Genomic DNA, 26,866 nt, shown 5'->3' with positions numbered 1-26,866 from the left:
CAGCATGGTTTCTATTCTAAGACTTTAACTGTTAAACCTCAATAGCAGAAACATCTATGGAATGCTCTGCTTCTGCCTTTTTAAAAATGATAATAGGCCCATATAGACAGGCCAAAATAAAGCTGCTTCGAGTCACTTTGGAGGTATCCTTTTTAAATGCTGCATGTATCCTAAGAGGCCAGAAGCCACGCCAAAGCCATGGGACTGGAGCGCAGCTTTGGCGCAGTTTCTGGTCTCTTAAGATACATGTGTCATTTAAACATCATACGTCCAAAATGACCCGAAGCAGCTTTATTTTGGCCTGTCTGTATGGGCTCAGTGTTTCTTTTTTATTACTTTTTATGTAAGAAACAAAAATCCCAAATTTTGACACCCAACAGTGGAAGTTATTTAAGCATCTATTTTTTGTTGTTCTGTGCCTTCAAATCATTTGTGACTTATGGCGACCCTGAGGTGAATTTATCACAAGGTTTTCTTGGCAAGATTTGTAAAGAGAGCCTTTGTCTTCCTCTGAGGCTAAGAGAGTGTGACTTGCCTAAGGTCACATACTGAGCATTTGGTTGCTCTGTGACCATCTAGTTAGAATGGCATGGACAGGATGTCCTATCTCTTTCTTCTGCTGCAGATGAGCCACTATCCACTTAGGAAGCAAGACAAGTGTTGGAATACTGGGGCCATCACTAAATGTATAGTTACAACCCACTTTTGGAGTGATTTGTTAAGGATTTTGGTTAGCATTCACAGCATAGTTGCAGTAATAGCAAAATACTGCTAATAATTAGAAAATCATCTTCTTAATATTATGTATATATTGACAAAGAGTGGTGGAAACAGTTATTTCAGAAATTATTGACCTTTGAATCAGTGTCTATTCCAGTTCGCTCAGGGGTCCCAACATTTCCCTCCTTCTTTCCTGAGTAAGCAGGATGTCATTTGAAGCAGGGAACATATGGCATTCAAGATGTTCTTGGCTATGCAGGATTGATGAGAACTGCATTCCAAAATAAATAAATAAATAAATAAGAAGATCTCACATTCCCATGATATAGAGCCATATGGGACTGTGGTTCTAACTTTTTTCATATCACACAACTACTAGTCATTCTGTACATCACTTATGTAGCTCAATTATTCTGTACACTGGCTTTATTTGCTGCATTTATTTGTATCCTGCTATTGAGAATCCAAATTCTTCTGAGGCAGTTTACAGCCAACACAAACACTGATAAATAAAATTATAGTATTCAGTAAAAAAAAAGTAATAAGCAATCAGGTTCTTTTCCACAGGGCAGTGGATGATTACTTTGGACTATGGACACATAGTCCAGTCGGAAAACTCTAAGGTCATATTTGCTGGTTTCCACCACTTTCTTTCAATCCCTCCCATAGGGCAGATGGTGGTAGCTCCCTGTGAGGCAGATGCGGGTGGAAGGTATTTGAAACACTTCCACTCTTCAGACAGAATGGCCCTCAGAGTGGCTTATATAAGATTAAGACAAATGAAGATTCAATAATAGTGTATTAAAAAGCATGCAAAGGGGAAAACAAACAAAATGAGGTAACAGTTCTTGAAATTACATAGTTCAGTGTTTCTTAATCTTTTCTTTACCTGGGACCTCTTTTAAATGTCTTTTGTTGTTGCAAACCCCTTCACAACTTAACTCAAGAGTGAAAATGCTGGAGGAGGAGGGAAGACTTGAATCTGGAGTGGATTGAATAGCAATGTTCAGGTCCAGCCAGCCAGCCTTTTCCTTGGACTCTGTTGTGTGGCTGCTCAGCTGCAGGGAGGAAGTGGACTGAATAGCCTTCAAGCCTTCATGGACCTCTGTGAAGATATTGTGGCCTCTGGCAGTCTGTAGAAAATAGGTTAAGAATTACTGACATAGTGATTCTTATAGTGACCAGTTGGAGCTATATGAAATTGGCTTCCCAAAGGAGCATTCACAGCTCCGCACCCTTTTCCTGAAGCCTGATGGAATCTCTGAAACCAGACTACCATGGATGGTTTCTCAGAAGAGGCCCTGGAATGGCCCTGGAATGGTCCTGCTTCTTTTCTCTCCCTCTACTATCACAAAGTCAAATGACTGTTGCCAGGTTAGTTTTAAAAGGCCTAAATCTGGATCATATTTCGCCTTCTAGATGTTGGACAGCAACTGCTAGTCTTCCTCACCATGGATTATGCTGACCAATTGTAGTTGCATTCCTGCCCTGTCCTTTTTTGGGTATTGTGTACAGTAGTCAAATGCACAAGGCTTTAGGGAGAGATTAAAGAGAGAAAAGAGTAGGGTTTCACTTCACGCCTGAGAAAAGACATTTGAATCATTCACTTACCTTCTGGTATCAGAAACGGTCTTGACCAAGGCCACCCTGTCTGAAGGTTTTTTCCTAAATTCAGTTCACATATCACTGTTCCATTGTGTATATTATAGTCCAGATATGGGGAGCATGTGGTCTTTTTGTATGTTGTTGACTCGCTACTTCCATCGCCACTAGCATGCACTCCCATTGGTGTGGGTTGATGGGAGTGGTAGTCCAACAACACCTTTTGTGCCACAATTACTGGATAGTATTTTTTGTTGGGGGGGGGAATGATGTTCAAGGACAGAAGGACAGAGGCAGCTATGGACTCTTTTTTGGATACATTTTGATACTTCAATACATTTTGACCATGGGAGGGAACATCATGATGGTCCTAAAAAACAGTGAGTCTTGTTCCACAGGACTAGTCAAATGCAAATTATTCTTATTAATTTGTAATGAGTATTTATTCTACTCATTGTGGAGCTTATTATATTTTAATGATTGTTACAACTGCCTGGCAGTGAAAAAATCCCCAGTGTATCTATACATGCAGAAGTGGGTGGCATTTAAAATGACTGGAATGTAGCCATAGGGTGACTTATATGAATAGGGTGATAAAACATTTGTCCTATCACAGTTACTTTGAAAATGTTGGCAACTTAAAAACAACAACAACAACGTTTTCTAATCATTAGTTGTGTGCAGCTGGGTGTTGCAACCACATAAAAAACAATGTTTAAATCTGTTTACAAATGACATAAATAGCTAGAGGACTTAACTTGAGATTGCACCATGCTGATTCTCATTCCTCCCCAATGTTTGTATAACAGCATCCTCATTAGATTTTCTCCACATGCACAAGAATATCCTTTTCTGAAGCGTAATATTACCTCCAGTATTTTGAAGATATTAAAACAGATTTTATGGACTAAAAATGCTGCATTGGCACAAAAGTGACCAGTACAGCCCTCATCATAAATGTGCAGCTAAATACACTTGCCCACCTGCTTTTGTAATTCTCAATAAGCAGATTCAGAAGCTGGGCAAACAATGGTTGGTGAGTGACCTATGGGCTTTCATAGTCTGGACTTTATTGGGGGTTTAACCAGCGATTAACCCATGACAAATCGTGATTAAGATTTTCACATGATGTCGACATTAAAATGCCATTATCCCGGGAATAAATTGGCAATAAACAGCAGCAAATAAAAAGGCCTTCCTTGACCCCAGAAGTGTAAGGGTTTGAAAATAATCCAGAATCCTACCCTGCAAGGAGGTAATATCGAGCATCGTTGGAGAACACACTCCAGGAGGTGATGGATATGACAGTTGATATTCTCTCTCTGCAAGGTGGACCCTGATAGATTCAAGACACTCCTTTTCTGTTAGTAAAAGGAGAGAATCAAAATTTAAACACATAGAAATTACTTTAATTTCATAAAACTTAGTCCATCTGGCATAATAAATATCAGATAGTAGGAACCATAAAAGACCGGATCTATTAGGCCTGAAATGTATCTTAAACCAAAACCTATAAGTCATCAACCAGGCTTCAGTTTCAAGAGCATTCAATCTCAGTTCCACATAGAGAGTAAGATGGTGCACATATGGAGGTACAGATAATAGTCTCCTGTCTGCAAACATTCACTCTCCTTATTAAAGGCTGGAATTCTATTTTTATATTGAACATGGGGGAATTAAAGTATTTTTGGGAGGGGAATCAAAGTATTTGAACACTTGTTTTTCAAGACATATGTAAGATGTTTTTCCCCAGGTAGAGTGAATATTAATTCATTTGCTAAACAATTAGTTTTTACTAGCAGCTGATCCTTTCTTTGACTTTCCCTTTTCCCTATTAAACAGAGTTTTAGCAGAGCTTTGAGTAGTGGTTGCTTCTTCAGCCACCTCAGTTGCTGATTATGTTGTGATGAGACTGAAAATCAGACTAGCATCAAAATTTTTCCACCACATGAAATGTCAAAATCTCCTCCACCCCAAAGCTAACTTAAAAGTGTTCATCAAAATGTATAGTACATTGCAGTGGGTTGTGGGTGGGTGGGAAGTGGAAATGTAGTTTACTAAAAATTTAATGGAATTCAGTTTGAAAAGCTTCAAAAATAATATTGTTCACCTGAATCCCAAAGGTATCCAAATGTTTAGTTAGCCTTCTATCCCCCAGTGTTCTCTTCCTCCTCATTCTGGAAGACCAACTATAACTACCTCTAGGCAAGAGAGATTACTGTACTTTCTTTCTCCCAAGCAAAATGAATAGATATTTTGAAGTGCCTCCGTTTTGTTTTAAACCTTCCCTTGAAAGTGGAGTGTGATGAGTTAGAGATTTCCTTTCAGGCACCCACCGATATGTATCCATTATTCTTTATTTTATTTTATTTTATTTTTGCTTTGGTTGCTAAATCTCAGAGAACAATCATTTAGCTCTTTTATGTGAGGAAGCTCAGACAAGCTGCAGCATTACTTGTACTTTTGAAGGCCCTTTTACAGAAAAGCATTCTCTACTGTCTTTTATGTCCCCCTTACTAAAATCTTATCATGAAAACTCAAATAAATAAAACAGCATACATCTTGCTATGAGAGCTTATTATTTATCCTCAAGATATGGACCTTTAGGCAACACTGTTGCTGTTCTCTGTATCTCATACATCTTCTCTTAAATCTGCATCTCTAAAGCTTCTCCTCACTGCTCAGTTGCTTTCCACATTTGACAGTCCTTACTCAGCCTCTATGTACCAGGTTGGAACACCTCACCCTGCTCTTTTCTATTATCACTTTCCTGCTCACTTGGAGACTTTTTACATGGGCAAGAATCCTGATTTTCTATGTGAACACATACCTCTCTATTCTTTAAGCTCATTGCCTTCAGTGTGCAGAAAATGGTAATGGAGGGGTTGCCTTGGGATTCCTTTCTTCATATATTGATTGCAACCCAGTGAATAAAACTTTTTTAAAAAAGGCTTCGAAGTGGGACTTAATTTGAAAAGCATGTGCAACTATCTCCAAGCACTTCTAGGGTTGTGCAAATGCTGTTGCCCATTATCACAGATTAGCCAGAGGATAGTTAAGGGGTATAATAAGCATGTTGAATATTTTGTCCATAACTTTCCCTTTTGCCAAAGTATCTGGGTTGCCCTGAAAATGTTCGCTAGTTTCTGTTGTCTTTGTAAAGTGTGAGATCTATATGGCATACACCTTTTCTGTCATTACATACTCAGAAGACTCTAGAGCTCATTATACTTTTGATGATGTCTTCGGATGTGCACCAAACTCTTTTTCAATTCTGCATTAAAGAATCTGAATTACTGTTAAGAAGGCCAAGCTGTGCATGCCTCTCAGCTAATCCCTGTATGCAAGTACAAGATCCATGCAGCAATCTTGGCACAGATTATCACCCTGCACAGGGATTATAAACACCAGACAAATGGCATATGCTAACGGTTGTCAAACTCTTATCTCTCAGCTATTTTGGACTTTAACTGCTGTAAGTCCCAGGAAGTACTAGCAGTGCTCAGGCATTCTGTAAGTTTAAATAATAAATACTCAGAGGATAAAAGCTAGAACCACTGGCATATAAAATAGCAGAACAATGGATTACAGAGGTATGTGGGGCAGTTGTTGCAAAAATTCCCTGTAGCTTTCAAATATCATCATTCCTGTTTGGAGCTATCTGTGCATAGAAACTTTAGCCTCTTGACTGCCACTAAATTGTTGTTGTTATTGTTGTTGTTGTGTCAATTCTGACTTAAGATGACCCTATCATAGGGTTTTCTTGGGAAGGTTTATTCAAAGGAGATTTGCCATTGCTTTCCTCTAATGCTGAGAGAATATGACTTGTCCAAACAGCTTGTTTAAAAGCACCCAATGTATTTCTGTGGCTGAGCAGGAGCTCAAACTTTGGTCTCCTGGAATCCTACACCAATTCTCAGATCACGACACCACACTGAAATGCTTAATATTTTCCCCAAGAGATATGGCTGCTTGAAATGGAGCAGCAAATGCCACTCCCTACCTGCCATAGGCCCATTACAAACGGGCCTATAGTACGGACTGGGTCCGTATTAGGGTTAGAAAGGGACCGAGTCTGTACAAAATGGCGGCGCCCGTTCCACACTAAATTGTTGTTATTGTCTTTACGTAGCAGACGCACTGCGTCCTCACGTTCCACAGCACATATGATGCTGTGAGTGCGCCATTGGCACCTCACGGCGTCATATCCGTGCCGCGGAAAGAAGCGCCATTTTGGGGCTTGTTTTTGCTCCGCGAGGGAGCCGCGCGGTTTCGCTGCTGTGGCTCCCTCGCGGAGCAACCGGCAGCGGCGCGAGACTGCCTGTTTTGGGCAGTCTGTAACGCGCCATAGTCTCAGACTAGTCATGTTATTTTAGCACCTAAGCCAGAAGGCCTCATGAAGTCCTTTCTAATATAATAATACAGGTTAAATAACTAACAGTTATTCTTTAATGACATCCCATAGCTGTTTGAGGTAGCCACCTCACTCTGATTCATTGAAGGCCCAATTCTTAACTATGTTATCCCAAAGTTCCTTTTCAACAAGAAAAGCACATGGAATACAATAAACAAACTATGGTCCAAAACACACTCCAGAAATAATCTAGTTTGAGATTGCTTTAACTGCCTAGTTCAGTGCTAGAGAATTCTGGGAACTGTAGTTTTGTGAGATATTTAGCCTTCTTTGTCCAAGAGCTCTGGTGCCACAATAGAATACATTCCCAGGATTCTCTAGCACTGAGCCAGTGCAGTTAAAGTGGTTGCAAATTTGATTATTTCTGCAGTATGCTTTGGACCTATGGGGTGAAGCAGATGAGCAGAAATGAGTGTCCAGAAGCCACTCCCAGCCCAATCGCCCATGGCGAACACATCCCATGTCCATGAGGGTACCTCCTGCACAGCCCCAAATAGGAGCGGAAAAGAACTGCTCCTTTTGGGCCATATTAGGTCTGCCTTAGGCATCCCCTGCACGTCCCCACAGCAGCTTCCAGGTTCTCTGGGGGCGTGCATCACTGAAAAGCCACACTACCAGAATGGCTGGAAGGCACCCCTGTCTGCTTGTCTGTTTTGGGCCTATGTTGTCATTGTTGTTATTAACTGTCCTTGAGTTGACTTCAACTCAAGGTGACCCAGTATATGAGACATCTTCAGTTAGACTGTCCTCCACTGCTCTGCTGAGGTCTTTCAAAGCTCATGACCTTCCTGATTGACTCCATCCATCTGGCATGTGGTCTTCCTCTCTTCTTACTGCCTTGTATCTTTCCTAGCATTACTGCCTCTTCTAATGAGTCATGCCTTCTCATTATGTGTCCAAGGTACAACAGCCTCAGTTTAATCACCTTGGCTTCCAAAGAGAGTCCAGGCTTCGTCTGCTCAAGCAGCCATTTGTGTGTGTGTGTGTGTGTGTGTGTGTGTGTGTGTGTGTTCTTGGCTGTTCGTGGTGCCCTCAGCACTCTTCTCCATCACCATCACCACAACTCACATAAGCTGATTTTCTTCTTATCCACCTTCTGCACAATCCAGCTCTTACATTCATACATAGTGATGGGCAATACAATGGCTTGGATGATTCTAATATTGGTTCTCATTTGTATATCTTTTACTCTTTGGTATCTTGTCTAGTCCTTTCATCATTGGCTTTCCTATTCCTAGTCTTCTAGGAACTCTTGACTGCAATCTCTGTTCTGATCCAAGGTACAGAAACCCTTTAACTATTTTGATTTCTTCATTGTCTAGACAGAATTTATGTATATACTCCATGGTATTTTTGTTTTGTTTTGTTTTGTTTATGTTTAGCATGAATCCTGACTTTGCATTTTCACTTTTGACCTTCCTTAGTAATTGTTCCATGTCTATGATGTTATCTGTTACTAGTATGGTGCCGTCTGCAAATCTTAAATTGTTGATATACCTTTTTCCTGTCTTCACTCCTCCTTCTAAGACTAAGGCGGGTTACAAACCACCACTAACGACGCACTCTGTGTGTGTTAGGGTTAGGAAGGGGCGTGTTAGGGTTAGGAAGAGTCGCCCCTTCCTAACCCGCCCTGGCCCCAACACGCGCGGAGCACGTCGTAAACGGCGGCACCCATCCACATAGGCGCCGCCATTTTGACGTCTTGGACGCTGTGCATCCAGACATGTTGCGGCGGAAGTGATGCCGCGAGGGCGCGCTCCGCCCCTCGCAGCATCACTTCTGCATTCCGAAAAGGAGCGCCATTTCGGCATTCCTTTTTTGCTGCGTGGGGAAGCCTCGCGGTCTGGCCGCTGGGGCTTCCTTATACAGCGAATGGCGGCGGCAGGAAAATGTCCCCTTGAGGGCCGTTGGTATCCCGCCAATATCTGCCCTTTGTATGATATTTTCTGCATACAAAGTGAACAGTTACAATGATAGAATGCCTCATTGCCTGACCCGCTTGCCATTTGGGAACCATTCTTTTTCTCTATATTCTATTCTAACAGAAGTGTCTTGTCCTAAGTATACATTTCTCATCAGCATCATCAAATGTGATGGCATGCCCATGTTTTTTATGCATTCCATAGCTTTTCATGATGATTGTAGCCAAAGTCTTGGCTATAGTCCACAAAACACATGCTGATTTTCTTCTGGAATTCCTTGGTGTGCTCTGTTAATGTTTTCAGTGTGGTCCCTGGTGCCTATTCCTTTCCTGAATTCCACTTGCACCTCTGGGCTCTGTCTCTATGTGTGTGATTGAAGTTTATGTTGTATAATTCTGAGCATAATTTTGATTGCATAGAAAATGGATGCTATGGTCCTGTAGTTGCTACATTCCTTTGGTGCTGTCCTTTGTGTTCTAATGGTGGTGTGTCTGTGCTGGCTACTGGCCTATATTATTGGGGTGGAGTGGGGGTCTTTTTAAATAGGGGTGGGTTTTTTTTTGTCCCATGGTATAGAGTAACTTTTAAAAACAGCAACAGTATCAGTACATTAGCTTTTGGAAATGAACATTTCTGTTCATAGATATGCATAGATTGTCTTAAAACAAGAACAGTTTTATTGCAGTAGTCACTCCTCTTAGCTTAAGCAGTTATATTCTTACAACTTATTTGCCCATTCCACATTTTTCCTGAGAAATGAAGATGTCTGAAATACTCAGGTTTCTGAAGAATAAAAATCCTTTTAAGTTTACTGACTTCCCTCTCTTTTTCATAGCCCAACAAAAAAGAAAAAGAAGAAGAAGAAAGAAAAGGGCAATGCAAGGTTTTCTTTTCAACATGAGAAAATATTGGTTTTGCCTGCTATAAGCCTGTGTATGTAACTGAGATATTCTGGGTCTTGAAATGAAAACATTATGGTGCAGGAAAAATCTGGAAGTCTTGTCCAGAGTGGTTTGCGAGGAAGACCCTTTATATTTGATGATGAGGTTTCAAGGCATAGAGCCCAGTGCGTTTTAGTGGATCTGAAGACATTGGTCAGTGTAAAAAATCCTCCTTCATGATGGTGGTCAGTTGGAAAATCCAGATCGTTGAACTTTTAAAGGTGTTTGCAAATGATTAACATTTAATTACTGTACTCTTTTGATTGATAGATCATAGGGGTCACATTGCCTAACCAATAGAGATGTTGCCAAACCTATTTGTAGAACTCTGGCCATATTTTGGGTTGCATAAGAATTTTGCTTACATAGGAAAGAAATCTACACTGTGGAAGTAATCCAGTTTGTCACCATTTTAATTGTCATGGGTTAATGCTAGGAGATTCTGGGAAATGTAATTTGTTGTGGCACCAGAGCTCTCTGACGGAGAAGGCTTAGTGCCTCACAAAACTACAGATCCCAGAATTCCATAGCACTGAGTCATGGAACCATTAAAGTGGTGTAAAACTGGATTATTTCTGTAGTGGGTGCAGCTGTAGAATACAGATGGCGGTGATTTGAAATACTTGCCTCCAGAACTAAGCTGAGTGTTTTGATAGAGTGAATTCTCCAGCTCATAGGTATCAGTTTTGTTGATGCAGTGACTCATTCACCTGCTTGTTTTCACTTACCTCCAGCATTCCTGTCATTTTCTAGCAAGTAGAACTGCTTATTTTCAATCAAAGGCAGTATATATAATGTAACAAACAGTAACATAAAATAATAAAAAGCAATGGAATTGTCTTGCTTGCACTTCTGGCGTTACAGCAACACAGGTATACAGCTAATGCACAGAAGGAATGGATCAAACAATTAAGTTGAGAGGCACATAACTATAAATATCCAGAGAGACTTGAAGATATCCTGAAAATGATACTTGGTGTTAGAGTATTCAGTGGTTTCCAGACCTAGAAACTTCTCCTTACCTTCTGAGGCCCTTCAGCTACTTTCACCTGATACTGTCTGAGATTAGCATTTGTATGTGCTGGCAGCCCTGTGAAACTCAGCATGCGTGGCAATGTTGATCCATACAGATGTATTTACGCCGTAAGGAGGTCTCATTAAATTGTGAGAAATCCCACTGGCCACATCCAGGCACAGTTCTGAGTCTCTGTGGCTGACCCAGTTACTTTGACACGCTGTCTTCATATATTTGATCACACTGTCCAAATTCAAGATCATTGAGAGAGTATGTGCGTGTGTTTTTGTATTCACCTGAAGATCTGGCAGCCGAGTCATTTCTCTAGGGATCTAAGAAGCCAGTGGCAAAGTTCCCTGGGAGTTGAAATTCAAGGAGAATGGAGAAAATCAAGAAGACACATGCATACGTGTTCAGTTTTTTTGGAGGCTCCAGATACTCTCTTGCTTTCTTTTCCTGCAACCATTTTATTTGTGTAGAGATCCAAATAATAATATAGTATTCATGGTATGCTGCTCAGTTAAGTTAGAATTTACCTATCTCAGGGATGCATGTATGTACTTCCTATCAAAGTAATTATGCCAAGGGCATTAAGCTAATTATTTGACAACACTTGTGAGGATTGCCTGGGCATGTACTCTTTATCTCTGGTAATGTTGACTATTGTATGGAGCTACATTCCTAACACCTTATCAGAGGAGTTTAAAATTCTTTTTGACATGTAAGAGCAGCCCCAGAAGTCACATCTACACTGGATTATGCTTTCAAAGCACATTTGTTTTACTGGATATTGATATCATTATTTTTATTGTGATTTTCACTATTTATTTCTTGGCACATGTGACTTTGTGGAAATGAAAAAGTTCTTGTATTTACAACCATTTCTGGTTTATTATAATCTTTATCATATTTTGGTAGTAAAGGATTCAGTGAATTATGATGCTTTTACTACATGAAGTGCAAATCGGGAGCTATTTTTCTTGAAGCAGACATAATTTGGAAAACATACTACTTCTCCTTTTGAATTTGGTCAAATTCTACAAGCAGCTGCTTCTAAGCCAAATAGAACTTCTTTATACCAAAACAGAATACATGGGACAACAATTCCCATAATTGCAATTATTGTGGCTAAGGATGATGGGAATTGTAGGCCACTGATCTGGAAAGGCCATAGTTGACCATCCTTGATCTAGTCTATCTCTGTTTTGACTACAAATGATTCTTCAGTCAGAGACTGCCTGTTACCTAATTGAGGAACCAGTCCAAATACATTTTTCTTTCTGAGATAGAAGAACAAATGACACCCATAACATAGTAAAAGTACATAGTATCCAAGCCAACTTAATTTGGCACCTGAAGCAGAAAATTTCCCAAGTTCTTTTTTCCCTTCCTGCAGGAAGATCCAAAATCTGTTGCTTGAGGCAGTCATCTCATTCTACCTAATGCCAAGAATGGCCCTAACAAAAACCCCCACTCCCTGTGGAAGCATGCAATATTGACCTGGCAACCATCTGTTTGTGATCTGCCACTGAAGTATAGTCCCTCATCTCCTTTCTTGACTTGTCATATAGGCAGAAATATCTTACCTGGGAAACCAGACTCAGCATTCCTTTTGTAGTGTAGCCCCTTTCCCTTCTTCTTTCTTTAACCATATCAATTCTTCTTATTGTATCTTCCTGTTCTGAGTCACACACCAGCAATTGTTGTCTCCAAAAACATACCAGCTGTTGTTAACTAAAACCACATTGTTTTTGTTTTTGTTGATTTCCAGGGGGAAGAAGACATACTATGATTGTCTTGTAACTGAGATGCACTTCCTGATCACTGAAAAATTGGATATGCTGGCTGTTATCTCAGTTACCTGAGATCTTCAGTGAATCTCTCTTGATCCTTCTGGGCAGAATCAATCAATTATCTTCTGATTAAGGAATCAGCCTGAAAAGAACACTGTGGTAAGTTGAAGTTCATGGCAAAATGGGATGGGTCAATGGTATTTCAAAAGAAAGGTGCAAGTTTGAAACTACATGAATTTTAGTTTGCTTTCACAAGTATCTTTTGGCGCAAATGGTTATTTAGTTTTTTTTATTACATAGCATCATCTGTATACATGGTAGTTTGCAAGTAACATGTTTGGCCAGTTCCTTTTTCAATGCTTTTTTAACCATGGTGCAGAGCTTGAAAATTACTTGTTATGATAATGAATTGCATGCAGTTGGTTCCTTTTTTCAGTGAAGAAGACTGAAAAATTTTACATTATGGTTGAGATGGAATGAGGGTTGAGATGGAATGATAATGCTTATATTAAAAAAACACAAAATACCTTCTATTACTAGTACAATGTGGGGATGGGGATATTGTATGATTCAAATGATAGTTTTCATACCACTGTGGTGTGCTTTGTGGAGTGCAGTGAGTGGGAGGAGAGGAGCAAAACCAGCAAAGGCAAAAACGGAGGTAGGAGGACAGACTCAGGAGGAGAGACCAAGATGACTGCTTGTGTGCCTTGCTTTGTCAAAGATGTTCTGTCCCTGTTTGGACAGAGAGGTAGCTATCACCACTTCAGTCCAAATGAGACAATGCTTTTCCAGCAGATATTGTGTTGGCTGACCTATGGTTCACCCTACACTTGCAAATGCTCTTTTCTCATGTTTGTGCAGCGAGGTGCATATGTTACCCAGGTCTGGCTATGCTTATAGGTATTCTTACTAATCCTTTGTTTGTTTGCTTTGTTGAATAGTCTATCTGTGTGTAATATTTTTAATACGGTGCTGGCAGTATTAGGTGTGTTTATATCAGAGGCCTGTGGCTTGTAATACCCAGATTTTAAAAATTTTTTACAGTAACTAAAACTATTACTTTTAATTGTTTTTTAAGAAATTACTTACTTTTTAAAATGGGAACTGTAATGGTCAGTTACTCTTTGGGGCAAGGTTTTAGAACAATAGTGAGAATTACTCATTTTTTTAAAAAAATCAGAATGATTCTGAATGCATGGATATTATTATGGAGGATAAGCAATAGTAAAAGCAATAGCAAGTACATTTCTATACCTTTTATTAGTGCACTTAAGCACTCCCTAAGAGGTTCACAATGTAGAAGCTAATTGCTTCCAACAAGCTGGGTGCTCATTTTAGCTACCTACACTAGGAAGCAAGGCTGAGTGGACCCTGGAGTTTCTGGGATCTAACTCACAACCTTATGGCTGTGAATGACTGCAATACCAGCATTAAACCACTGTGCCACCAGGGCTCCTTCTTAAGCACTTAAGTGTTGCCTTTTATTAGTTCTAAATATATGTACAGATCCCTTTCCTGGAAATCCATGGAATACCAGTGCATGGCCTGTGATCAGATATGACTCTCAGTTAGATAGCAAATCAGTGTATGATGTGTGCTAGTTCACACATGCATGTACATCACTTGTTTACAGTCGGACCTTCTTATACATGGATTTTTTATACACGGATTCAAGCATACACGGTTTGAAAATGTTCCAAAAAAGTATAAATTTACCTTGATGTTCCATTTTTTATTAGGGACACCATTTTGCTATATCATTATACTTAATGGGACTTGAGCATACACGGATTTTGTTATACACGGGAGATCTTGGAACCAAACACCAGCGTATAACAAGGATCCACTGTATTCACTGTTTGTTAACTGGAATATGAATATGTGAAGTAGGTGCAATGTCAGTTATAGTGGGCTCTTGGTATGCACTGGGGTTTGGTTCTAAGGACATTCCTTCCCTTGAATACCAAACCACTCTCAGAGTCAAGAAACTCCTTCTAATGATTAATCAAAATCTGCCCTCCTATAACTTAAAACCACTAGACGTGGTCCTACTTTATGGGCTGTCCCCAGCTCTTTGTGGCATCCCTTGGGGTGTTTAAAGAGTGTGAACATGTCACCCCTCAGACTTATCTTTACCAAACTGAACATTCCAAATTCTCCAACCTCTCATCATGTGTTTCATTCTCCATAGCTCTTACAATCCACATTACTTTTCTTTTAACTTGCTCCAATTTATCTATCTCTTTCTTAAAATGTATCACCCAGAAATGATTGCATTATTCCAGATGAGGCCTGACTATGCAGAATGTCTTGAGACTATTACTTCCTTCGACTTGGAAACTATGCTTCCATTAATGCAGGCTAAGATAACATTCACCTTCTTTGCTGCAGCATTACATGGTTGTCTCATATTCAACTTATGATCAACATTAATCCCAAGGCTCCTTTTATATGTAATAGTGTTGAACCAAGCAATCCCTATCTTTTAACTATGCATTTGTTGTTCTTTGTGTGGCCCAAATGTAGAAATTTGCACTTGTTTCTTTTCAATTTCATTATGTAAATTTCAGCCCAGTTTTCTAGTTTATCAAGGTATTTTTAAATTTTGTTCCTGTATTCCAAATTGTTATCTACCCAAACATATTTGTATCATTCACAAATTTAATAAATTTTGTCATTTAAAACATTGATAAAAATATTGAAGAGTCTCAGCCTCAGAACAGAATGCTATGACACTCCACTTGAGACCTCCTTCCAGTTTGAAGCACAGCAACTGATGGACAAATGTTTGAGCAATCATGGGCTGATCTGATTATGATTTCATCTATTTCATATTTAGCCAGTTTGCTAATCAAAGTATTATGGGGGAATTTATCTAATGCTTTGCTGAAATCCAGATAAATAACTTTTTTTCTTTCTCCATTTATTGTTTCCACTGGTCTGCTTTGATAATTCATGTCGATTTCTGTACAACTGAATTTGTCTTTGAGATATAGTGCTACTCTCCCTGCTTTTCTTCTCCATCTTTTTTTGGAACAGATTATATCCTTCATTCTTTATATTCCAATCATGATAATCATCTCACCAAAGTCATGTTACCTTCCTGCACTAGGACCAAGTTAATCTTGTTTGTTTTCCAAACTCTGTGCATTGGTGTATCAACATCTAAAGTGTTGTTTGTTCTCATCTTTTATTTTACTGTGAATTTTACTGTGGCTTTCATTCTCTCCCTCAGCTTCTTTTTCTAGAATTTACATCCTCGTATTTATTGCTTGCTGTTGGACACACTTTTAAGCCTTCAATCCTTCCAAGGATTTAGATTAAAGCCCTCTTGATCAGATTCACCATGCTTCTGCCAAAAACATTATTCCTAGTCCTCATGAGGTTTGGCCCATCTCTAGCCAGTAGTCCTTTGGCTAAGAAATAAAATTAATGGTCGCAGAAGCCAAACCTCTCCCATCAGTACCATTTGTGTAACCAGTAATTCACTTGCAGTGTCTTCCTGTCACTGTGTTCTCCACTATCTTTCACTGGGTGAATTGGGGAGATTGTCACATTTGTTTCTAAATTATTTATTTTCCTGCTCAGGGTTTCATAGTCCAAGATGATCTACTCAAAATTATTCCTTAGAGTGTATTTGTTGTCTACATGAATCAGAAGTCAGGGATATTGTTCTTGATCAGCATTGGCAGCTCGATAGTGACATCCTGGACAGTGCACTTCCAGATTCATGTTGTCTGGCTGGCACACAGTTCCTTCTATACTCCTAAGCAATAAATCCCCTAACACCATCACCTTTCTTTACTTCTTGCTGCAGTTGGTGGTTAGATTGGCTCCTTCCTTCACACTCACCCTTTTTGCTGGTCCTCTGTTTGCTCCTCTCCAGTACTGTTATCCTCAGGAAGATGTATTCTTGATCCCTCATTGTTACAATCTTCTTTGTTTTCATTGGCAGTTTCTTCCTGTTGGTTCGGTAGGGGCAAATCTCCCTCTGTTCAATCCTTATGTTTTTCTGATGCATTGAGGAGTCTCAACACATAGTGCAATATGTTGACCTTATCTTCCAAGAGAGCAAGTGCAGTCAGTGAGGTTTTCTGGTAAGAAAACACACGCTGCACAGACATTGGAACAAACAATGACAGATCCTTCTGCTACCATCCCTGCAGTTATTTTTGCACTCATTCAGACTGTAATAGCTCTTAATGACATGACTGTGTACAACAGAAGGTGTATGCCACTGGCACTCAGAGAATGAGCTCCAAAAATGGATGCAACCATTGTATAAATCTAGTGGTTGCTAGCTCCAGCCACAGCTAGAACTGTGAAGATTATCACATGCGGTAAAAAGCATTAAGGAAGCGTATTGTTACCATCATTCTTGCACAATCAGAGGAAATATTTTCACATGATGTCGTCCTCCCATCATTCTTGTAATGTCCTCGAAGCTCTGTGCTACTAGAATAACCTATTAACTATAAAAGAGCTTGAATGGCTGGGCAATCACGATTCATTTGCGCTATTGCAGAACATATGAAAAGCAATTATGATTCAGTAGCAATATATAGACAATTTTTCAATCCATCCAGGTATTGCTCAAGAGTGCAGTTCGGCAGAAACACTTCCTGTGTCATCCAGGAGTGTTAAGTAAGTGGCAAGGGATTAATCGGTCCCCCCCCCCCAACAATTCCTATCCTAACAAGATGTCTTCCGAGGCTCATGAATTCCATCAACCAAAAGGTTGGTAAACATCTCTCAAGAATGATAAACAAATGCTAAAGGCTGCTGATATGTCAAAATCAATTGTGCTATTTGCCACTCTTGAATAGTTAGGGAAGTGTTACTTCGACCTGTGTATGAAAGTAAGTGTTTCAATAGTTTTTTGTGGGGTTTTTGGTCTATGTGGCCATGTTCTAGAAGATTATCACGATTGTATCATTCTTACTCAGTAATGATACAATAATGCTACAAAACTAGAAGAAGCCCCATGGGGTAATCTTCTGTGGCAGAATGCAGCTTTCTGGGGAATGGGGCAGTTGAGACCAAGTTAAGGATTAAAATAATCATATTTTGAATATGTTGGAATAAGTAGTATTTGCTGTTGGTGGCCTACTCTCATGAATGCTGAATACACAGATGTGAAAGTAGGACATCATATGAAAATGTGCCATTTTACTAATTGCATGTAGATAAAGAGGTTTCAGATAACAAGAGCAACAATAAAAACATTATGAGCAGTGGAAATTTAGATTATGAAAAAAATATTAATAAACTTTGTAAGCTTCAGTAGTGATTCAGTGATGATGTTTTCCACTGGTCTTATTGACAGCAGCTACAGCTCATCTTCTAATTATGATAACATATAATTTTTATTTGGGCAGTGAAAGGAAATGAACTATATGTACCAAGGATTTAAAACTCTTTATACTGGCAAATAATGCCTATTCAATAACTGTTTACTACTTTGCCCAAAATTATGTGTAAAACCTTTCCAGTAATTAGAAATATGATTAGATTACCAGTTAGAATGGTAAGCATCATTTTGCTTCATAAAAATGTGCTAAACAAATATTGGCTGAGAGAGGAAATTAAGTCAGTAATTTGACCTTTTCACTCTGGACTATAAAATTTCAGCTCACACATTTGGAGAGGTGTAATCTAAAGTGAAATGAGAATTGGAATTTGCCCAAAAGATGCACATTAAATAAATTACTTAAATCTGCGATTAGGTTATCATCAATAGAACTATCTGTAGAGAATACACTGTAGGCCCCCACAGGGTTATTCCAGAGATACACTGTTTCCAGCAATGGAACCAAGGGATGGGGGAATGCCCTTCCCTCCTGGAATCTTGTGTACCCTCGAAACATGTGATGTATAAAGGATGGAAAGAATATTACAATTACAGTGGGTCCTCCCCTTATGCGGGGATCCATTCCAGATCCCTCCGCGTAAAGGGAAATCCGTGTGTGCTGAAGCCCCATTAGAACTAATAGGACTATGCCCGTGGCATGGTATATCAGTGCATGTCTGCCATGTTCACGTGCCCCATTAGTTCTTTTAAGGCACGTGAGGGCTTTCAGCATATGTATTTGCTTCTAGATTTTAAAAAGGTAATTCCTGAGAATCAGAAAACCTTATCAGGAAGGATTATGAGGTAGTGAGAATTATGTCGCATTTTCTTCTGGTGTTTGACATCCCAAAGTTGTTCTATATAGTCATTATTTTGCGAAGAAAAACATATTTTCGTGGTTTTTTTCACACGTATATTTGTTTTTTGAAAAGAAAATGGGTTTCCTGCTCAGGAGAGTTTTTCTCCGCATAGATGAGTTTTTTGCAACTCCCCCTCCCCCCCCCCAAAAAAAAAAAGGCTGTGACTTTCTTCTCAGAGTAATTGCTGAACAAGATATTGGAATAGTTGAATCAAGGGAGAATACTGTGAAGGAATATTAATTCTCTCACACAATTGAGGGGACGGCTAATTATTTAGCAATAGCAAGTACATTTCTATACCACTTGTTAGTAAAGTAAGCACTCACTAAGCAGTTTACAATGTGTAAGCTAATTGCCCCAACAAGCTGGGTACTCGTTTTAGTGACCTATGGAACAATACAAGGCTGAGTGGACCTTGGAGCCTCTGGGATTAAACTCACAACCTTATGCCTTGCAGTATAGGAATTTAACCATTGCGTCACCAGGGCTCCCTTATTTATCCTTGCATGTAAAGATAAAAATAGTCAAGGGTTTGTATCTTTACTTCAGAGGACTAATCTGTGATTTAAAATCTGTAATTAAAATCTGTGATGCTCAAACTTGTGATGACAGATGATGTCTTCCCATGATAATTTAAATTATTAGTCACAATTAGCTATGAACAACAGCAGTAGGCAGAGTGCACCCTACATGTGTCCCCAAACCCTTTCTTGACTACCGCAGTACATCCAGATTAATGTCCCAAAATGATTCTAGCTTTTATATTGTAATTTTCAAATCATTACATATATACTGCACAGGTTTATTTAGTGTAGTTTTAGGGTATACCTACTCTCACATAATTTTCTATTTTCAGAATATAGAATGTTATAAAGATTTATAACAGTTAATTTTAAAGAGTGACACTATGAAAATAAAGAACTGAACTGTGTAAAACTTTTCTTTGTCTTCCTGTGTATTCCAGATGAAGTGATGGATGGCTTTTGAGCAAAAGGGGAAAGTTTGTTCACAGGAGATACTATGATTTTCCAGACAAGTGCTGAGAATAGGAAGTGTCCAGACCCAGTAGCAAATCTCTTTGGGAATGAGCCCAAATTGAACTGGTGTCAAAGTCGTTATGGATGGAAAGGCTGGGATTTCTGCAAGAAAGACACATCAGATTTTAAAAAGTGAAAATTATCTGAAGTGTATGCACTACAGCTCTTTCCATTTGATCAAGCTTACCTATACATTCAAATTCAGAGACTTAACTGTGGTAGTCAGGAATATCAGTATGCAAAGGGATATTATAATATCTAAGAAGTTGTATCATAATCTTTCTTCTGAAACAACCAGGAAATATTTTTTTTCTTGTTATAAAATAGTTATAGTTTTAATGGTGGAACTGAAATATATATATGTGTGTGTGTTTAAAAAACTTTGTTGATTTAAAAGTATAACAAACAGACATATAACAAAGAGATCAGAAATATATTGATGTATTGAATAAGGTCTCTAGAGTAGCATTACACAGTAAACAGATGCTATCCCATATCCCTTTAAACACTGTCTTATGCTTAATGCAAAATGTCAGACGATTTAAGGCTGAATCATGGATCAGACAAAACCTTAGACTATAGGGCGAAACAGACCACCCTTTTGTGCTGCCTTCCAGGCAGCTTGTGAATGCGGCATTTGCTCACCACACACCCCCAAATCATCTGGAAACCGCCCTGCCATTTACACACGGGCGGCTTCATGATGCTCCAGTGGCACAGCATTGACATGCTGCACATTGCCAGACTGTCATGAAGTCAGCTTCCCTCCACAGCATGGGTGCAATAGCTGGCTTTTTACTGAATACCCTGAATAAATACATTCTTCATAAACATCCTCAAATCTTTCGATGAACCCAAGATACAATGTTAGCTATGTCAATGACTTTTAATAATCTTTGTGAAGTCGAAGGCTTTCCTGGCTGGCATCCATAATTTTTTTGGGATTTTTTGGGCTATGTGGCCATGTTCTAGAAGAGTTTACTCCTGACTTTTCGCCAGCATCTGAGTCAGCCAGAAAAATCAGCAGTAGCAGAACACATTATAAACCATCCTGGGCATAAAGTGCTGTGAAAACATTGAACTTTTGGACCATGCCAACAACTATCAGGTCAGAATGCACAGGAAAGCCATTGAAATTTGCAAACACCTAGACAGCTTCAACAGGAAAGGAGAAACCCTTAAAGTGAACAAAGTTTGGCTACCAGTCCTGAAAAACAGCAAAATCAGCAACTCGCCAAATGCAAATGAAAAACCACCCAGGGTCAGGGGTTTTCTGGGCAGACAGTGATTACTAAACAGACACTAATCCTCCTTGCATATCCTCCCACCATGAGGCCTTGCCATCAGCTACAGAATAATACAGAGATTAACATGGAAATCACTCCTCTCTACCCAAGGTCACACAGTATGTGTGTGTACACACACACACACACACACACACACACACACACACACCAAACTTTCTACGTGCCAGCATTCACTGAAGATGCCAGCCACAGATGCTGGTGAAACATCAGGAATAAACTCTTCTATAACATAGCCACATACCACGAAAAACCCACAGAAAACTAATAATCTCTGTGTTTGTGTATATGCCTTCAAGTCACCTGTTAACTGATCGAAACCCCATATGTTTCATAGAGTTTTCTTTGACAAGGAGTACTGAGAGGTGGTTTTGCTAGTTCCTTTCTCTGAAATACAGTGGACCCTTCCCATTGCCTGGCTGGGGATCTGTGGTTTTCACCACACATGCATTACCACAGCCCAAATTATTCACCAGTGGCATGTACAAGCTGAGGTATCTATGCACACATCATGAGCATTTAATAATATGTGGTACTACCATCTTCGTTTTTTGCCATCCATGGTGGGCCTATAATGGAATGGTTGCAAATGGGAAGGATCTACTATATAGTCTTTACAGTACTGAAACGTTTACTAACAGAGAGTTGCCTTAATTCCATTACACACCCTCTACTTCTGTGCCTTTCTCAGATCAACAATAAAAGTTTTTCCTGTTTTATATACCTTTATTTGCTTAAATGCTGGTAAAAAGTATTAATCCTTTTTTTTTTTTTTTGCTTAATCGTCTAGACCCTCTTTCCCTTCCCTGTCACTGTTAATTATTAATTATTTTTTTGAGGGGAACCATACAGTCCAAACCATTGATACAAGGATTAATTATCCATTGAATAAAACTAGCCAGTGGCAATTCCTTTATATCATTCATTTTGTTCTCATACACCTTTTGTTATATTTATGAGTAAGAAGAGAAATAATTTTGAATACTTTCTTGCATCTGGATGAGATTGCTGAAGTTTTTAATATTTTTTTCAACATTTTCCCCATTTTGCACAAAATTTAGTTGCACAAAAAATATTGAAATGTTGCGAATGACTGGACAAAGATAGCTTATAAACATAAATGAAAAATGGAAGCAGTAGTGGCTATAGTGCAAGCAGAGAATGAATGATGGAAAAAGCAGGCAATGATGATATGGAGGCTTTAACCCTCCCTTTACACACTGAAAATATTCATGGGGAAATTTGTAAAGCCCTTGTCTTAATCCTTGATACTGTTTTGACTTTTTCTAAAGCAACTACAAGATCCAACTTGCTTGTAGTAATGAGGGATTGAACAAGGTGGTCATGCCTCCAACGTGGTCCGAAGCTGGCACTTTTGGCCCACGTGTTTTGGGCCAGAGACACCAACAGGAAGTACAGTGGGTCCTCCACATTCTCTGGAGTTAGGAGCACAGGACCTTCATGAAAGTGGAAAAACCACAAATAACAAAAAACACTATTTTTTTAACCTCAAATAACACCTCTCTAGGAAACTCTAGTTCCTCCAGCACAACTCTGTGGTCAACATCTGCTAGAAGTTGACCATAGAATTGAGCTGGAGGGCCTACAAATACCTAGAGAAGTGCACTCTCTAGGAATCTCTAGGTCCTTGAGCAGGACTTTTGGCTGATGATGACCATAGAGTTGTATTGGAGTAACTAGAGATTTCTAGAGAAAATATATTAATCTGTGAATAATCAAATCTGCAAAAACCAAAGCCAAATATACAGAGAGCTGACTGTGTGAGAGTATCCCTCCTTTCATTGTATATCAGATGGCATCTCGATATTCAATATATACGTAGTATGTATTTGATAGGTCTTTGCTCACTTTCTTAAATTCCTTAGCTTTTTTAAATAACAGCTGCTACTTTTTTTTTCTAGACTCCTTTTCAAGTCACCAGTAAATGTGCTGAATACAAATACAAGATGTAGGCTTGCTCTATCCTTATCACATACACTTACATATTTCTTTTGTATTTTATTTGTTTATTTAGTTTCATTATTTGTGGCGGGGGGGACACGAGGTCTTCTGTCAATATTGCTATGGTAAAAAGGCCTCTACATTCAGACCACTGAGGATAGAAATAGATGTTATATATCTGAAAACAGCAGTCCTTTTCTTAGCTCTTTGTTGTCTGCTGTTTGATATCATGACATTTCTCCTCTAACTCTGCTTTGTACTGTTGATTGATTGAAGAATGAAAAATGTGATGCTATTTTTTTAGTAACATGAGGGGGACACATGGAAGTGTGACACAAGGTTGCATCTGTTGTCAGAAATTCTGCATTCTTTAAATCCTGAAGGTACAACTTACACTGCAAAATCTAAAGTTACAGAACCACAAAAGCAAGATAGAAGTTTTGTAGTTTGAAGGAAGTGCTGCATAACATTTATTCTTGGCAGCTTTTATTCATTATTTTAAAAAGTGATTTTTCTGGATAGATAAATAGATACATTGGCATATTTTGGAACATCATAACTGCACAAAAGGTAAGGAATGGGTGCAGCTGGTGCACAAGCTTTAACTGTGCAAAAGCACTCCTGGTCACTGCAGAGACCTGGGCCTCCAGGTTCAAAGCTGAGTCCAGGAGAACCTCCGAATTGTGAATCTGTGTCTTCAGAGGGAGTGTAAGCTTGTTTTCTGCTGCTCCAGAGACTAGGAACTGGAACAATGGATGCAAACTCCAGGAAAAGAGATTCCACCTCAACATTAGGAGGAACTTCCTGACAGTAAGGGCTGTTCGGCAGTGGAACACACTCCCTTGGAGAGTGGTGGAATCTCCCTCCTTGGAGGTTTTTAAACAGAGGCCGGATGGCCATCTGTTGGGTATGCTTTGATTGAGATTTTCTGCATGGCAGGGGGTTGGACTGGATGGCCCTTGTAGTCTCTTCCAACTCTGTTATTCTATGATTCTTTGATCTAACACAAGCTGGATCCCAATTACCTGATCTGACTTCCAACTGACCAGGAGCACCTCTGTCTTGTCTGTATTAAGTATCACCTTGTTTGCCCTCATCCAGTCCATTACTGATGACTGACACTGGTTTGGGACCAGGACAGCCTCCTTGGATTGAGGTGGAAAGGAGAAACAGAATTGAGTTCATCTGCATGTGGATGGTACTGCACACCAAAACTCTGGACAACCTCTCCCAGCAGTTTCATATATATGTTAAATAGCACAAAGGTCAATACAGAACCTTGAGGAACCCCACAGGCCAATGATCAGGGGGTCAAGCAGGAGTCCCACAGCACCACCTTCTGGGTTTGCCCCTCCAGAAAGGAATGGAGCCACTATAAAAGAGTACCTCCAAGTCCCATCCCAGAGGGGGGCCCAGAAGGATGCCATATTTGATGGTATCAAAAGCTGATGGGAGGTCCAGCAGAACCAACAGGGACACACTCCCCCTGTCCAATTCCCTGCATAGGTCATCCACCAAGGCGACCAAGGTCTGAAACCAGATTGAAATGGATCTAGATAATCCATTTCATCCAGAAATCCCTGGAGCTGGGAAGCCACCACATGTTTCAGTACCTTGCCCCTAAATGGTAGGCTGGATACTGGTCAATAATTATCCATTATAGTGGGGTTCAGGGATGGCTTTTTTAACAGTGGTCTCACAACTGCCTCTTTTGGGCACATTGGGTCTTTGCCTTGTTGTAGGGAGGCACTGACTACCTCCTTTATCCACTCAGCCAGTCCCCCTCTGGCCTTTTTGATAAGCCAAGATGGACAAGGGTCTAAGACACATGTAGTGGCTTTCACTTCTCCCAGGATCCTGTCCACATCTACAGGCTGCACAAGTTGAAAGTATCCATTAACACTGGACAGGCAAGATTACATCCAGTGGCATTGTATCAACTACAGCATCCAAGTCAGAACAGATCTGAGTGACTTTATCTGCAAAGTGCTATGCAAATTCTTCACAGTGTGCCACCGAGTGGTCATTTTCTACTTGAGGGTGAGTGTGTAAAAGATCCCTGACCATTCAGAATAGTTCTGCAGGATGGCTCCATGCAGATGCAATGCTGGCAGCAAAAATAATTTCTTTGCTGCCCACGTTGCCACAGAGTAGGCCTTCAAATAGGCTCTAGCACATGTTTGGTCAGATTCACTTCAGGTCCTCTGGCAAAATCGCTCTAGTCTCCATCTCACTCACTCACTTCATCATCATCAACTCCCTGGAGAACCAGGGGGCTGGTTTGGCCCCACTGTAAGATTGTGATTGTGTCTATCGCCCTGGTATTTCCTCATTCTAAAGGTTGGCCAGAGCTTCAACAGAATAACCTGCTGGGGTGACAGGAGTTCCTAAAGAGCTCTCAGGAATCCATTTGGATCCATCAGCCTGCTGAGGTGGACCATCATAATCAGTCCCCCACCCCTGCAGAGGTTCTAAGTCCCAGTGAGTCTAAACCTGACCAGATAATGATTTCTTCATGATAACGGAACTGTGGAAAGTTCCTCCACACCAAGATCATCATAATCCCACCCAACAGAGAAAACAAGGTCCAGAGTGTCCCCAGCAGCATGAGTAGGGCCAGTTACCACTTGGGACAGACCTATGGTTGTCATGGAGGCCATGAAGTATTGAGCCACTCCTGAAAGGGCAGTCTCAGCATGGATATTGAAGTCCCCAACCCCAATCCCAAGATGATCCTAGCTCAGGAAGGGAGACTGTTGTGCAGTGGGGTGGGTGCTAGACTAATAGAATCCCTATTCTGTTCCAGCTATCCATCTTTAAATAAACACATTTTTGTTTCCTAGACAGAGTTTTGTATTGGGTCAACCTTTTTGATATCTTAGTCTAGAAGTATGACTGACCTGCCTGTGTTTATAAATCATCATGCTCTTGTTAATATTCCATTACATAACAGTTAGCATTTATTTAACAGATGTTTGCAGAGTACTGATTCACCTAGCAACTATTTGCATTTCCCACTGGAATAAATATTATATGTGTTGTAAGATATGCTTCAGTAAATTTTTGCTGTTACAAGTCCATTAGGGCAACAGTACAATGCTGATTGGTGTGAAGATTGAAACATACATTTTAATGAACATTTATAACCAAGTGTGTTGTTTTCCACATCTCTGTGGCAAAAGATTCCAATTTCAGTGTTGAAGTATTCCAGCTTGCATGTTGTAAAACGGGACTGTTTAGTGTCATTCGGATGAGCAGGAGTCTATAGATAAGAGGCAATACAAGTAGGAAATAACTTTGAAAGAAGATTGTGAGGCAAAAAGTAGTAGCAGCATTGGGCTTCAGGCAGCTGAACACAGAGATAGCAGAGTTAAGAGTCCCAACAATATTGGTATCTGAGTTAAAAGAAATCCTGGGGCAGAATAAGAAACTGGTCAGACTGAAAAACTGAAAGATCAGATGCTGAATAGAAACAGGCTGTGACACCAATTAGGATATAATAGACACATAAACAAGCAGGGAAGTTGGTAGATTAGAAAATCAGTTGGCAAGAACAGAAACAGGATAACTAGTTGACAAGAAATAATATCTGGGAAGCAGTTGATTACAAACTTAAGTGTTTCTCTGAAGATGCCAGCCTTAGATGCTGGCAAACTGTAAGGAATAAACTGTTCCAGATCACAGCCAAAAAACTAACAAAAAACCTGATGTAATGCTTGTTATCCCCCCCCTCTCTCTATATATATGTGTGTGTGTGTGTATACACACACACACACACACACACACACACACACACACACACTCTAGGGCATGTGGGACAAATAGGTAGAGGATTTAGGTAAGAAGTCATGGGAGAGCAATATTATCTGTCATGCTTCTACTCTTAAGTGGATAGGCAGGGGGCTGTACCCCCTCCCATTCCTTTTGACATAAAATTTATTTA

The 26,866-nt window shown here is 39.8% G+C and overlaps 1 protein-coding gene across 2 annotated transcripts in view; it reads left to right on the top strand.

The window, feature by feature from the left end:
* The window catches only part of CDH18 (cadherin 18), a 586,652-nt gene that overhangs the window by 247,026 nt on the left and 312,760 nt on the right, over window positions 1-26,866 (top strand). For both annotated transcript variants that reach the window (XM_042465610.1, XM_042465611.1), the window contains one exon: window positions 12,386-12,566. The gene's annotated coding sequence lies outside the window, so the exon portion shown is untranslated. The remainder of the gene's footprint in view (window positions 1-12,385; window positions 12,567-26,866) is intronic.

The sequence above is a fragment of the Sceloporus undulatus genome, chromosome 4 (assembly GCF_019175285.1).
Source record: "Sceloporus undulatus isolate JIND9_A2432 ecotype Alabama chromosome 4, SceUnd_v1.1, whole genome shotgun sequence".
Lineage (NCBI taxonomy): Eukaryota > Metazoa > Chordata > Lepidosauria > Squamata > Phrynosomatidae > Sceloporus > Sceloporus undulatus.
Note: the sequence above shows the minus strand (reverse complement) of the source record. Positions and strands in the feature narration are given on the sequence as shown.